Source organism: Phyllobates terribilis, unplaced genomic scaffold (genome assembly GCF_046119375.1).
Source record: "Phyllobates terribilis strain yellow unplaced genomic scaffold, ASM4611937v1 Scaffold_168__1_contigs__length_4147262, whole genome shotgun sequence".
NCBI lineage: Eukaryota > Metazoa > Chordata > Amphibia > Anura > Dendrobatidae > Phyllobates > Phyllobates terribilis.
Window position 1 is genome coordinate 3,075,671 of NW_027362928.1, and position 14,815 is coordinate 3,090,485.

The window sequence follows — 14,815 nt, forward strand, 5'->3', positions numbered from 1 at the left end:
GATGGAGGTATGTCTCCACCAACCAATGGGTGCTGAGGAGGCGCGGCGCGATACACAACGCGCACCAACGCTACGAGGAAACTATGTGACCTGTGATGCTGCGAGCACGTGATGGAGACACTTGATCGGGGGTCACGGGGCACATATAGATACAGTCGGGGAGGATGATGTGGAGACGTTCATGTGTATTGCCTCTTCAGCAGACATCTAATCTACTGATTGAGTGTGGATATATCGGATAAAGTGGAAAATCTTCTTAATTTATAATGATGGATAACGAGTATAGGTTATATATTACAGCAATACACAGGAATAGGGGGTAGTGAGTGTTACATGTATATAAGCATAGGCGGATTATAATGAGGACGATCTGGGCTACCGCCCGGGGCCCCGAACCTCCAGGGGGCCCGGGGCTCCGGGGTGTCTATGGTCAGATTGTCCTCATTATATGTGCGGCGCCACGGCACATACCGGCAGGCAGTGGGGGGGGGGGGCAGGATCGCTCCCCCAGCAGCGGCACACAGCCGCTGCTTCTTCGGCCGGGCCAGCACTGCAGCAGTTAACTTCCCTGTGCTGGCCCGGCCGCGTCTCTGCTAGGAGACACGGCCCTGTGCGCGGCCGTGTCTCCTAGCTGTGACGTCACGCAGTGTGCACCCGGCCTGCAGTGCTGCACCGGAAAAGACCTGGAGCCGAGTCGGGGGATGGTGAGTGTGTGTGTGTGTATGTATGTGTGTGTGTGTGCAAGCAGATGTCATTGTGTGATGTCTGTTTATATGTATTTTTGTGCTTCAAATGTGTTTATGCGTGTATGTATATGTCTGTATATGTTTGTGTATGCGTGACTGCGTGCGGCTTCCTGCTGAGTATATATGGCGCCGTGCGGCCTCCTGCTGTCTCTGGGGGGGCGCCGTGCGGCCTCCCGCTGTGTATAGATGGCGCCGTGCGGCCTCCTGCTGTCTCGGGGGGGGGCACCGTGCGGCCTCCCGCTGTGTATAGATGGCGCCGTGCGGCCTACTGCTGTCTGTGGGGGGGGGGCGCGCCGTGCAGCCTCCCGCTGTGTATATATGGCGCCGTCCAGCCTCCCGCTGTGTATAGATGGCGCCGTGCGGCCTCCCGCTGTGTATAGATGGCATTGTGCGGCCCCCTGTGTATAGATGGCATCGTGCGGCCTTCCGCTGTTTATAGGTGGCGCCGTGGGGCCTCCCGCTGTGTATAGGTGGCACCGCCCGCTGTGCATAGGTGGCGCCGTGCGGCCTCCCGCTGTGTATAGGTGGCGCCTCCCGCTGTGTATAGGTGGCGCCGTGCGGCCTCCCGCTGTGTATAAGTTGCGCCGTGCTGCCTCCCGCTGTGTATAGGTGGCGCCGTGCGGCCTCCCGCTGTGTATAGGTGGCGCCGTGCGGCCTCCCGCTGTGTATAGGTGGCGCCGTGCGGCCTCCCGCTGTGTATAGGTGACGCCGTACGGCCTCCTGCTGAGTATAGATGGCGCCGTGCGGCCTCCTGCTGTCTTTGGGGTCGGGGGCGCCGTGCGGCCTCCTGCTGAGTATAGATGGCGCCGTGCGGCCTCCTGCTGTCTCTGTGGGAAGGGCGCTGTGCGGCCTCCCGCTGTGTATAGATTGCGCCGTGCGGCCTCCTGCTCTCTCTGGGGGTAGCGCTGTGGGCCTCCCACTGTGTTTAGGTGGCGCCGTGTGGCCTCCCGCTGTGTATAGATGGCGCCGTGCGGCCTCCCGCTGTGTATAGATGGCGCCGTGCGGCCTCCCGCTGTGTATAGATGGCTACGTGCGGACTCCCGCTGTGTATAGATGGCTACGTGCGGCCTCCCGCTGTGTATAGATGGCTACGTGCGGCCTCCCGCTGTGTATAGATGGCTACGTGCGGCCTCCCGCTGTGTATAGATGGCTACGTGCGGCCTCCTGCTGTGTATAGATGGCTACGTGCGGCCTCCAGCTGTGTATAGATGGCTACGTGCGGCCTCCCGCTGTGTATAGATGGCTACGTGCGGCCTCCCGCTGTGTATAGATGGCTACGTGCGGCCTCCTGCTGTGTATAGATGGCTACGTGCGGCCTCCTGCTGTGTATAGATGGCTACGTGCGGCCTCCTGCTGTGTATAGATGGCTACGTGCAGCCTCCTGCTGTGTATAGATGGTTACGTGTGCTCAATATTGAGTCATACAATTAATGTAAGGCTATGTGCCCACGATGCAGAAATGCTCCGGATTTTTTTTGACCGTTTCCGCATCTACCTGGCAGAAAAAACGCATGCGGAGCTGTCAAGAGGTAACGACCGCATCACTGATCTTTTCCTTGATTTTTCCATCGACCACACAAGGACTTGTTCTTTCGTGGAGCAAGTTTACCATATAATATATTGAACATTTTTATGTACCAACCTGTTGTATGGCACCGTATCAAATGCCTTTGAAAAGTCCAGATAGACAACATCCACTAAGTTTCCCTGGTCCAACCTGAACTTACCTCCCCATAGAATCTTTTCAGATTAGTTTGCAGGACAGATCCCTCATAATCATGTTTAGGTTATTCTTATTGAGGTGCTCCAGGTTAGTATCTCTTAGAAAACCCTCAAAGTTGTTGCCCACAGTACAAGTTAAACTTACCGACCTATAAATTCCAGGCTCAGATGTTATCCCCTTCTTGAATATTGGTACCACATTTGCTATGTGTGTGTAACCCTGGTGGATATGGACCCACTGCCCCACGGGAGGGTTGTGACTAGGTGTCTACTGGGTCTCCACTAGAACCTCTGGTGGTGAGGATAGACTGGGCCGCCGGTAGACACCAGGTACCACTTCAGTGCAGTTCCCGGGACTGCAGCAGCATTCCGGAGGTACCAGGGTACCAGACTCAGGAGAGCGAAGACAAGGACTAGGTCAGACAGTCTGAGATCAGGGCAGGAAGCACAGGTTCAGGATAGAGAAAAATGGCAAGGGGGACAGGGGTTTTTGATACCAGAAAACTCCTTTAACGCTTGCAACCTCTGTTGCTTGACTGCTACTCAAACAGTCAAATCAGTCAGTAAGAATTTAGGGAACTTCCATGGCGATATTTTGCATCAGTATTTGTTTGCAGACGCCAGGAGTGGATCCAAAACAGAAAAGGTGAAAGTGTTTCAGTTACTATTTTTCACTGTGTTTGTTCCCCTCTGGTTTTCAGCTTACAAATACTGATGTAAATTAGTGCCCAAAATACTCACTGTGTGAATGAGGCGAGGAAGCTGCTTGTAGTACTGTAATAGAAGTCCTTATTCTGAGGATGAGTTCTGTAATTCTTGTCTTCTCTGCTCCATCAAACTCCCCAGAGCAGGGGCAACCCCTGGAGCAAAACTTCTGGCGGCAGATGTCCAGACGTATGACTCAGTGATGTGTGATGGACCCCGACTCCCAAACAAAATGAATCAGACACATACAAAATAAATACACAAATCATTGCAATTAGGTGTCAAACGTTCTCAACTTTATTTAAATTTACATGACACCGAAAATGGCACAACCCTCGACTCACGAAGAGTCACCCTCCAGCGCTCAGGAGAGGAAAACCCCCTGTGGAGGAAACCTCTAGGGAACCATGGCTGGAGGGCTGCCCTTCCCTTGGGCTTAGAGAGTTAGTGCCGATATATGACGGAGTTTTAGAATTTCTACATATTTACAGAGAACGACATAACAAATATAGACTATTAATGTGATAAACTGGATGTGGGAGAGATCTGGCTGCGATATCTGTCACCACATTTATTGCTGGAACGAATTTAGTTGATCTGATTTCCCAGGTGGATCTACCACTTCTCCCTTACAGATCCAGCTCCGTCTCTCAAGATGTTGGGTACTTGGTTACAGGGGTTGCTCATTATGGATAACCCCTAATAGGATGAGTATCCCCTCCCCCTCCCAATTTATCACCCATTAAAGTCAAGGATCCATCCATGAACTCCCAAAGAAGAGCAGCTCTTTGTACATAGTAACAGAAGGGGATCCTGTTTTGGGGACCCCCCCTCTGTTACCTTCCCTTCCCCCCGGGGTGTCTAAGAAGACAACCCCTTTCCCTGCTAGAACCTCCAAATTACACCAACATTGGCACATTACGTGGGGTGGTCAAGCTCAAGGTCCTCAGGCGCATCATCAGTAATGGCGCTGATCATGGCAGCGCGGCATTCTTTTATGGAATCTTCTTTATGACACTTGTTTATGCCCTCACAATAGTTGTCATGGTTACTACAAGGGCTATTACTGATGCAGGGTCCAAGTATTAACCCTTTCATCATTGGTAATTCACTTTCATTATGGAGGCAAATAACTGCACTTGTTACCAAGCAGGAGTCTTATCATTACGGCTTCCCTTAGGCACCATAAGAAATAAAGATTATAGAACATACGTACAAGTGTTTTAGGAGTGTTTTGCACTTTTTAGATCCATAGATTGGGCTTATAACTAGCACTTTACAAAGCAGAAAATTAAGAGGAAATTACTTGTAAAATAATATTATAGGGAATTGCATTTCAAGCATTTTCCTAATGTGCATTCTGCATACTTGCATAGTTACATAGGTTGAAAAAGTTTGAACTTTAATGTCCTTGGTCTATCTCCAAAGTTATACATTTTCTATTACTAGATTATTTATAACCCACAATGTCATGTTTTGTTAAAAAAGTATCCAGCCCTTCTATAAATGCTGTTATGCTATCTGCCATTACTATATCTTGTGGTTGGCATTCCACAGTCTGACTGCTCTAACTGTAAAGAATCCTTTCCTATTAAGTTGCCAGAATCACTTCACCTCCGCTTGTTATAAATGTTCCTGGTGCTTTGTAAGGTCCTGGAAAGTGATAAGTCATGTGCCAGTACTATGCATTGACCACATATGTATTTATACATATAAATGTATATTTATGAAGGAGATGATAATTACCCTTCATAGAGGTGTTACGATCATTCATAAATTGCTTTCATAGGTTTGATCTCCAGGATTAGGAGAGATTTGGGGTGTAAACGTAATAAACAATGAGTAAAACATCAAAGCAAACGAAAAAGGGTTTGTGACCCAAACTGGTAGGTGAGACCGGCTAGCCCCATATTATATCACAACCAGGTTTCGCCTGAGGAGGGCAGCACTAATGAGTCCTCAGGAGCGCATAACCCTGAAATATGCAGCGATTCTACACTATCCATTATAAAAGGGTTTAATATGCTACTTACTACCATGTTTTAATTAAGATACAAGGCATACTTGTAAGGAGAGATGAAAAAGGTGATGGGGGATAACATATAAATATACTGAGGAACTCTATACACTAGTGGCCAAAATTGAGGCAACACCCCCAAGATTTATGAATTTTTAGCATTTTGCCAATACAAATACAAATTTCATGAATGTTTTTGATTTCACAGTAAAGTTTTTAAGTAGAAATAAAATCTCATATAGAAACCAAATATTAGCAGGAAATTTGTTCATTTGTCAACAAATTGGAGACTATTGTCACTCAGATGACTGTGGGAGAAAAGCCATTGATTTGTCCTATTTTCATATCTAACACTAAATGTTAATACTCAGTTGGACAGCCCTCGGCCTTGATGACTGCCTGGCATCTACTTGGCATGCTATCTACCAGTTTGTGTAAATCAGATGGTGTGATGATATGAAGCCATGATTTGATGATGGCTGCAATGAGTTCCTGCTTGTGTGAAGCCCGCTGTTTTGACACCGCTCTTTTGAGCCGAGCCCAGAGATTCTCAATAGGATTGAGATCTGGGCTGTTTCCTGGCCAATTCAATAGCTGGACATTTTTGTCCTTGAACCAAGAGAGCCATTTTTTAGCTGTATGGCATGGGGCTCCATCTTAAAATGAACGGTGTCCCTTCACCAAATACATCATGTGCCGAAGGAATGAGTTTAGGCTGAAGGACTTCCTTGATGTACTTTTCAGCATTAACTGTTTCTTCAATTACCTGCAGCCGACCACCTGCATCTCTGGACACGCAGCCCCCTACCATAACACTCAGAGGAGGCTTCATGGTGGGTACTGTACCCTCTGGCAACCAGTCCTCTCCAGGTCGTCGTCGAACGTAGCGGACACCGTCGCTGCCAAAGATGGATATGCGTGTCTCATCGCTCCATATAACATTTCTCCATTGTTCAATGGTCCATTTACAATGTTCTTTGGCCCCTGTAGACGTTTCTGACGCTGTGAGGCATTCAGAAATGGCTTTTTACCTGGTATTCTGGCTCTTAACCCCGCGTTTACCAATCGTCGTCGAACCGTCCGATCAGACACTGTCACTCCGGTGTTGACAAGCTCCTTGTTGATGTTAACAGCCGTTTATTTCCTGTTATTTAGGGCGATTCTAACAATTCTTCTATCAGTCTGAGGAGTTGTAGCCTTCTTCCTTTCTCTACCTGGTTTATTCTTTATCGAACCAGTCTCTTGAAACCGCTTACACACTTTGAGAACGAAAACATGTAATTGCTTACCTTCTGATGACAAACTGGCATTAAAATATAAAAACCGCATTTTAATCGCACAATATCTGTCTTAAATCACACCCAGGTCACTATAAACCAACATAGAATACATATCGCAGAAGAGGGCGTGTGTACAAGTAAGTAGGTCAGTGAAAACTTCCATTAAATATTGGTGATGGTGAAAAACTGAAGGTGTTGCCTCAATTTTGGCCACTAGTGTATAACACAAAATATAAACAAAAAAGAAAGGGAAGAACATTTCTGCACAAAAAACCTGTCGCTCGGCAGGAAAATCCCCTTGAAATTGCGTTTTTTGAGATTTTTTTTCCCGTTCTTTAGAAACGCTGCAAAAATACTGAAAGAATAGACATGAAACTGCTTCAAATCTTCAAGGATTCACTTTTCCTGCTTTTCCTGGTACTATCAAACATAGCATTTTTGGGAACTTGGAGCTCTATATTACAAATATGTCCGTCCCTCCAGTTGAAAGAAATTAACATTTTCCTGGAGGGAAGTTTATATTTTACATTATGTCAGTTTTTGTCTATCGATGATAAAGTGCAGTTTGCTGCAATTTTTATTGTGACATATACCCAAATCATTCTCGAAAATATTTCACATTCAACGCGCGTCGGGCGGGCCTGCGTGCTCTCACATGCCAGGCCTGAGTTTCAGTTCCAGTCCGACCCTGTTAATCATCTATGGTTTCCCTTCAGAGTGGAAAATGCTGAAAAATCGGAAGTTCCTGGGATCCATTTTTGAACAGAATATCAGAACCAAATCAAAACCGATGATTCAGGAAATGGACATAATGGGGTAAGTCCCAACTCTAAGGTACAAGTCTATGGCATACAGTCTGTAAAAGACGACAGAGTAGGCTGCTGTTGAGCATCGGCGGCTTCTTCTCTGATGTTCCTCGCTCATCCATGCAGTACATGGTCCGCCATTCAATTGATTGGATGTCTTATAATACCACATTTCCTCTAGGTACACAAAGTATGAAGAGCGCCACTCCTCCTGGTGATAGGTTATACCCAACAGATGGGGCAGCGCCACTCCTCGTGGTGATGGGTTACACCCAACAGATGGGGGAGCGCCACTCCTCCTGGTGATAGGTTATACCCAACAGATGGGGCAGTGCCACTCCTCGTGGTGATGGGTTACACCCAACAGATAGGGGAGCTCCACTCCTCGTGGTGATGGGTTACACCCAACAGATGGGGGAGTGCCACTACTCATGGTGATGGGTTATACCCAACATATGGGGGAGCGCCACTCCTTGAGGTGATAGGTTATACCCAACAGATGGGGGAGCGCCACTCCTCATGGTGATGGGTTATACCCAACAGATGGGGGAGCGCCACTCCTCGTGGTGATGGGTTATACCCAACAGATGGGGGAGCACCACTCCTCGTGGTGATGGGTTATACCCAACAGATGGGGGAAGTTGCAGAATGGCTTGTTATGGTGCAAGAACAATGTGGACATTGTTTTGTTTTTTTGTTTTAACTATTATGCCTTTATGTTCTTTATTTTTTTCCTACAGACCCTCCCAGCTAACTCCAAGCAAGTCCCTCATCTCAGAAGTTGAAAGGTTTGGGTTACTTTGAGGTTTAATGCATGCATTTACTTTTTTTAGAATCCCATCTTACAAAAGATATAGGATATCCAACTTCTTGGACTCCAAGAATAAGGGGGCTGCAGCCTGGAAGTAACACCGCTGCCCTTTTTAAAGAATATGCTGGTGTGGGGCAGCTACTCCGATATTCACTGTGCAGGAGAACTGCAGCTAATCCCATTCACTTTGCTGGATCTATGCTGTCGTTCCGCTGCACAGTGGAGGCCATGATGCCAATGTGCAGGGAATGACTGTGAAAGGGGCTGTTCCTCATTACCAGCATCAGTGCCCCTTTATTATATTAGAGATCGACCCCAACAGATCATAAATTGATGGTGTACCCTTGCAATATACTGCTTCCTTCCTTTTTTTTATCAGTTCACCCGTGAAACCAGATTACATGATTGTGGCGGAACCTCCTGTAGGACACCCAAGTTTTCTGGTGGCTGAAATCTCTTTACCTAAAGTGGTGAGACCCTCAGATGTGGTTTAGGATTGTGACCTTTTTGCATTTCATGTGATCTCCAATAGTCTTCCCTTATTAAAAGTCTGTGCCAACCTCGTGCTACCAGTCCTCCTCTGCCAACTTTTATCATCACAGCTTTGATGTGTCCACAGTAGCCAATTGCTGGCAGCTGTGACACATTTACTGGATGATGATGATATAATTTTTTTTTTCACACCATGGTGGGTTGTTTGCAAGCTGTTGGAATGGGAAAGAAGATCTCTGTAAACGACTCTGTCAGCGGAGAATGACTGTTCAAACCAAGCACAGACGCCCAGTGCTTCACGGCGGGACCAGTCATTTATATAAGCCTCCCCCCCTGCTTGTTTCCCCTCCATCTCCACCATCACCTCTTCTTTGACAGTTCTGGCTTCATAGATCCAGAGAGGAGATAGAGGGAAAACAAGCTGGTGGGAAGATGTATATATTATTATTATTATTATTATTTAATTATATAGTGCCATTGATTCCATGGTGCTGGTGCATATAAATGATGTTATAATGATGATATAAATGATGAAAGAGGCTTGTTGCAATAGTGTAGAACACGCCGCTCTTTATTTTTTCTATATTAATGCGACATTTGGAGGAATTGCACAGAAAATGCTTTAAATGTATTTATTTTTTAATTTGATTTTTCTCATGTCCATGATTCACTTTGCGTTAAATGAGGCATAATGAAGATGAAGAATGTTTCAGCTAATGTAGCCTTCATCAGACAGGATAATGTAGCTTAAGGGTCCCACTTGGTTAAATATAGGGGTCAGTTCTGGTCTTCCCAAAAAGCAGATTAAGTAGTCACCACACGGGAATCTGGTGATTACTGGGTTTGCTTTTGGGGACCCCAGATTTCTTCATATAACCGAGTGGGCCTTCTGCCTAATGAAGGCTACATTATCTGAAATTCTGGTACCATTCATTATGCCTCACTTAAAGGGGTTGTCTGGCACTTTAATATTGATGACCTATCCTAAGGATATTCCATTAGTATTAAAGTGGTGGACAACCCCTTTTAATGCAGTGTGAATCCTAAAAAATATTTTTCAGCATTTTCTGTGAGCAGTTCCTCCACGTGTCAGATTTAATGTATGAGACGTGTGGAGCTACACAGTAACTTCTAGTTGGCCACGTATCAAGATAAAAGTTTAGATTTTTGTGCACTTGTTGGTTACAACTTTCTTTCCCGTACAGAAGCATTCAGCGACATAAGCGTTGTTACCACGCTGGTCTTCTCTTTACAGTCTTCTGCTAGATCTCTTGTGTTGGACTTGGGTGAAGACAGAATAGTCGGACGTCCCGATTTGTATCATCTAGACGTCTTCATTCCTTACAATATCATCCAAGAACAAAGTGGAGCTCAGTTCAACAAGGACAGTAAGGTGAGACAATTAAGCAAAGCTGGACATGTCTTATAGCCCATTCTGAAATCTCCTTCTTAAAGAGGTTCTCTGTGAAAATGTATAAAATAAAATTTTAAAAAATGTATACATTTATTTAGCAAAAATAAATTCTTTTAATTAGTGGATAATTCTATGTGAATACTTTTATGCCCAAAAATGGCAAAAGTATTCTTGGAGTGATACCTTTATTGGCTAACCAGAAAAAAAAATATATGCAAGCTTTCAGAGCACAGAGGCTCCTTCTTCAGGCAATATTACAAATGAATTCTTAACATTTGTAATCCTGCCTGAAGAAGGAGCCTGTGTGCTCTGTAAGTTTGCATATATATATTTTTTTTTCTGGTTAGCCAATAAAGGTATCACTCCGAGAATACTTTTGCCATTTTTGGGCATAAAATTATTTCCATCAAATTTTCTGGCTAACACGGTACCACAATATAAATTTGTACTGTACATCACAATTAGGGGATAATAATTGCATATGGACATAATGGCCAACGATGTCAGCAGCCATCCATCCTAGATGGGTGAAGGTAAACTGATTGAGACGGACATCTCTGACCTACCTGTCGGAATCAAGAACGTGCATCTGTCATTGATTGACTGACTGATCACGTCCATGAGTCAACATGTTGTAAACCTGTCATGATGAGTGAGCAGATAGGATGCTGCCCCTCACCCTGACAGGAACTTATCTATCACAACATATAGTTGCCCAGAGACATCTGAATGCATCGGCTTTCCTTTATGCCATTCATCAAACATGTCGTATATTTTGTGTATAGCGAGTCACAAGCCTCACACTGCTCTGCGTCTTATCATTTGGTTCTATGAGCTGCAGTAAAACGTGACGTATATTCCAGGTGCTGACGATCACAATGCCGGTCCAGCCAGCATAGCGGTGGGCTCAGAAGATCAGCTTTGGAAAGCGTTCCTCTTATATAGATCCAGTGGATCCTACTTACATTCGCTGCTGTTTACATTGTATGGTTACAATTCTATTTACACTTCAATATGACTCCAGAATAAATTTTTGTCTTTCTTATACTTGCCGTATATTTTTCCCAAGGAAGGGGTTTAGGTATTGTGCTTTTTTTTTTTTTATTTCTACTGTAATATTTCATAATATCTATGAATAAGTCTTGAAAATAATTTGCATTGAAAAGGTTGAGATCCTCTGAATCTACAGGGATTTTTAGGAATTAAAAATCTACAGCAGTAAATCTGCAGCAGAATTTACATTTTGCACCATGTCTGGATTTAGTAGCAGCTGCCCCTTTAAATGGAATATGTCAGCAGGTTTTTGCTATCTCATTTGAGAGCAGCATAATCCGAGGCCCTGATTCCAACGATGTATCACTTACTGGGCTGCTTGGTGTTATTTTGATAAAATTGCAGGTTTTTTTTTCTCATGCAGATCTCTGAATGCTGAGCTCTGTATAATAACCCCACCCACACCTCTGATTGGCCGCTTTCTGTGTACACTGTATATAAACTGCCAATCAGTGGTGGGGGGCGTGGTTGGACTACCTGGCTGCAGGTTTACTAGTCCTCTAGTGATAATCTTCTGCTAATAAAAGACCTGTAAGGGGTCTTTGTCTCTACATCATGCTGCTCTCAACAACAACCAATATATAGTACATCCGACAAGGGGTCAATGTGTTAAAAAAGACCTTTATTATAATAATTTGGGTACATGGCGGCAAAGAAAAGAGCACACACACACATATATATAGTAATACCATATAATAGTGAGGAGGTATAATGTAAATATTTGAATTGCAGAGACACCAGGGCTAAATAGTAGTAGCTCCAATTGTGCTAATGCATACTGATAGTATATCCTAGGTCACATAGTAAAAGGATATAATCCCAAATAATAAAAGCCAATATAGGCATTCCCAAGATAATGACCTTTTGGTATATACATATCAAGGGATGTATTATATCCAAGTAGGTTCATTCCCAAGTAACAATAATGTTGTATTGGAGTCATTCATACCTGGTATATATTGTCTGCACGTCTTGCAATAGCTCTGGGCTCGGTGGTCCTACTCCTAGTGTGGCGCTCACCCCATCATGCTGCTCTCAGAATAGCCAAGAAAAACCTGCTGACAGATTCCCTTTACAAATAGCTGAAATGGCTCCTAGATACCAGAGAAGGAAAACGTTATTAAAACGGTTTTGTTTCCTAAATAGAAAAGCAAATTAAACACCACTGGATAATGTGGTGTGTGAAACCGTCCATTGGATTGCTGTTTCGGGTGGGCTCAGGAGCAGAGCCCCCATCCTACACAGCTGACATCTTGCTGTAACAGCAGCGGCCAGAGCGGAGCGTCAATCACTGCTGTTTAACCATTTATATGCTGTCAATCACTGATGGCAAGTTAAATAGCGCAATCACCGGTACGCTATGCAATGTTACTAGAATTTTTTTTTGTTACTTTTCCATTTCCTTGAATTACTTGTTGTGATTTGCGGATCCATTGACTGGCCAAGTGGAAGGGCTGCAGCCGATCATTCATGTCCGTAGCAGATACACATTTACATGTGTAAATAGGCCCTTATAGAAATCAATCAATAGAACGTATACCTGCATATCCAGGTTTATCCTTTGCATACATTTAAAGAGGTATAAGTCATGGCATATTACTAGGATGTCATTCTTGGGGGTCTGACAGCCTAATTTAGAAAGAAGTGGATGCATTATTTTTTTCACATTCCCAATTTAACAATTTGAGTACAGTTGGATCTATTGTTTTTTTTATTTTTTGCACTATGGGTGGGTGGTTGGGAGCACAGCTGTGCAGGAAAAAAAAAGCTTACAGGTTCTCAATTCCTTCATTCTTGGGATCGGTGGCGGAACCACAGGTCGGACCATCGCCAATCAAGATATTATATCCCTTCACACTCATCATTGCTCCCAATTAACAATTTGAGTACGTGCATTTTTTTAGGGTATTTTTGCGCAATGGGTGGGAGCACAGCTGTGCAGGAAAAAAAGCTGATAGGTTCCCCATTCCTTCTTTCTCAGAATCAGTGGATGGAACATCGCCTATCACAATATTATATCCTTCACACTAATCGCTGCTCCCAATTATCAATTTGAGTACGGTTATACCTATTGTTTTTTTAGGTTTTTTTTTTTGCACTGTGGGTGGTTGGGAGCACAGCTGTGCAGGAAAAAAAAAAGCTGATAGGTTCCCCATTCCTTCATTCTCAGGATCAGTGGTGGAACCAGAGGTTGGATCATCTCCAATCAAAATATTATATTATTCACACTAATCATTGCTCCTAGTTAACAATTTGAGTACGGTTGAACCCATTGTGTTTTTTTAGGGTTTTTGGTTTTTTTGCACTATGGGTGCAAGTTATCGTAATATGTGTCACCGTAAAAAAAAAAACTAATAGTATCTCCTGATTGTTCAGACACAAATATATCTGTTGAAAATAGTCTGGTATACACCAGTAAATTATAACTGTGGTTTTGCTGTTCCACGGTAAAAAATCTCTATTATCCTGCTTTTGGCATTTTTTGCCGCAAAGAAAAACAGTAGTAGTGTCTCCTGATTGTTCAGACACAAATATATCTGTTGAAAATAGTCTGGTGTAGGCCCGAGAAATACAAGTGTGGTTTTGCAGTTCCACGGGTCAAATCTCTGTATTATCCTGCTTTTTTGCATTTTTTGCTGTAAAGAAAAACAGTACTGTCTCCTGATTGTTCAGACACAAATATATCTATTTAAAATTTTCTGGTATACCCCAGTAAACAATAACTGTGGTTTTGCCATTCCACGGTAAAAAATCTCTATTATTCACCTTTTGGTATTTTTTCCGTAAAGAAAAACAGTAATAGTTTCTCCCTGATTGTTCAGATTGTTTAAAAGAGTCGGGTGTAGGCCAGAGAAATAGAACTGTGGTTTTCCTCTTCCACGGTTCTAATCTACTTTATTACCCTTTTTCCATTGATGGTGCGAGTGTAAGCTATTTTACTTACTTTACAATGGGCAAGGCGCGTGGCAAGGGACATGGAAGTGGACGTTCTGGTGATGGTGCATGCAGAGGACGGGGCCGTGGCCAAGGTGAAAATGTGCCACAACCAACAGCCATATCTTCTCGCTCCCACTTCTTGACCGAATTACTAGGGAAGCACAGAACAACACCAGATCAGTGTGAACAGGTTATTAATTGGATAGCAGATAATACTTCCAGTTACCTGGGCACCACCACCTCCGGTCTGTCTTCCACACGGTCAACTCTTAGTAGCCATGAGTCTCGACCGCATACTCCTCCTCACCCTGATGCTCCTCCCTCCCACCATGCCGAGTGTCGTCAGACAGCAACTGATCCCACACTTGGACACTCTGAAGAGCTGTTCACTGGTCCATTTCCAGATTTGTGCCCCTCGCCTGCTCCGCTTGAAGTGGTGGAAGAGGAGATCCCATGTAGAGATGCCCAAATATTTGAACAGCCACGGCCAGAGGAAGTCAACGCTGGCAATTTGTCACAAGAGGTTGACGATGACGAGACACAATTGCCAGGAAGTGAGGAGGAGGATCGTGGTGCGCAAGTGGAAGAGGAGGAGGTGGTGGATGATCTAGTAACTGACCCATTGTGGCAGGAGGACATGCAGAGCGAGGCCAGCAGCAGACAGGGTGAGGGAGGCAGAGTACCCCAACAGGCAGAAAAAAGCAGTGTGGTGGCCGCACACAGAAGGCCGGCAACAGTTCCCCGTAACACCAACACGAGGGACGTTGCCAGTACAACCTGTAGGTCTTCCAGAGTCTGGAATTTTTTTAAAGACTCTGCTGATATCCCCAAA